Source organism: Leishmania mexicana, chromosome 28 (assembly GCF_000234665.1).
Source record: "Leishmania mexicana MHOM/GT/2001/U1103 complete genome, chromosome 28".
Taxonomy (NCBI): Eukaryota; Euglenozoa; class Kinetoplastea; order Trypanosomatida; family Trypanosomatidae; genus Leishmania; species Leishmania mexicana.
Window position 1 is genome coordinate 735768 of NC_018332.1, and position 1664 is coordinate 737431.

Sequence of the window (1664 nt, forward strand, 5' to 3'; positions counted from 1 at the left end):
GTCGAAGGCACGCCCTTGCGCACCGCAACGCACTCGTTGCACAGCGAGTCGTGGCACGGATCCGCGGGCAGCGCCTTACCAGCGGCGCGCGCGCTCCACCGCTCCGCAATCCACCCGATCGTCCCGTCAATCGCGTGCATCACGATAGCGGCCATCATCGCGAACAGGAAAGCCCAGCCCTCGTACATCTCGCGGAAGCTCTCAGGGATGCAGTCAGCCCCAAACACAACAGAAGCGTGGTTGATCATGTGAATCATCGAAACAGCAAGCACCACACCCGTCGCAGCCGACTTGCCCACAGCGTACACGTACGCGTGGAGACGCAGCGCAGGCACACGCTTGCCCACGATCGGGATCAGCGTGCCCACAGCTGATGCAGCGAGAATGATGAAGATCGCAGCAATGTGCAATCCCAGCATGTAGTCGCCCTCCACGGAGCCGCAGCCGTGGCTGTGACCGTGGCCGCCGTCGGAGCCGCTGCCGTGGCTGTGGCCGTGGCCGCTGTCGGAGCCGCTGCCGTGGCTGTGGCCGTGGCCGCTGTCGGAGCCGCTGCCGTGGCTGTGGCCGTGGCCGCCGTCGGAGCCGCTGCCGTGGCTGTGGCCGTGGCCGCCGTCGGAGCCGCTGCCGTGGCTGTGGCCGTGGTCATGCGCAGACTCAGCATACGAGAGGCGGCTTCTGGTACCGTCACCCTTCGCGCTGGAGTGCGACCCCGCACGGACCTGCGAGTAGGCGACCGTCTTCGTTGCGGAAGCAACGGCCGACTGAAATTCGAGGGGCTCGCGCGCCTGCACCGCAACGGCAGCGCGCACAAGATCGCCGGCCAGCTGGCGGAGCACCGTGAGGGTGGGTTGCGCCATGGTCGCTCGCCTCCTGGGAATGAAAGAAGAAGCAATAGAGCCGTGCTTGGGCCGAGCAAGAAGAGGATCTGCGGGTGCGCGCGAGAGACGGAGGCGGGCGGGGACGGGGCGGTTGGCGAGGCGTGGCGGCGTCGCACAGTCGCTGTAGGTTAGGGGGGAACAAACAAGAGAAAGACACGAATTAAGAAAAAGGCAGCTATGTAGCGAGAGAGGCCGAGAGAGTGTCTTGATGCCGGGCGGTGCGCGTGGGCGATGAGGACGGGGAGGGCGTGCGCGGTGCGGGTAAGTTGGGCGGAGGGGTGCAGAGGCGAAATGGAAGAGGGGACACGTGAAGGGCAGTGGAAGAGGAGGCACCGGCAGCGGTGCGACGCGGCACCGGGCACGCACTCCAGAGCGACGCCGAGATGCACGCCGCCGTGGCAGCGCCGTCAGCGCTCAGCGGCGGCACGGCAGAGCCGAGCGACACGGACCCTCGCATGCAGGGGGTAAGCACCACAACGCCCACCCCCGCACAGTCGCGCAACGCCGGAGGGCGAGCACAGACGCGGGCACCACGCAGACGCACACAGACACCAAGCATTACTTGTCACCGCGCACACCCCGGCAAGACACAGGCCGTCCAATGCACCAGAGATGGCAAGGCACGGGACGCGCGGCCGGAGCACAACCACGGAAACACGGGAAATCGCCACAGGAGCCGAAAGAAGAACGTGANACCGAAACAACAAAGGCACAAAAGCGAAGTCGGCGACAGCGCCACACGCGCACGCGCACGCCCGTCAACCTCGCGGTCGCAGTGCTTGCCGG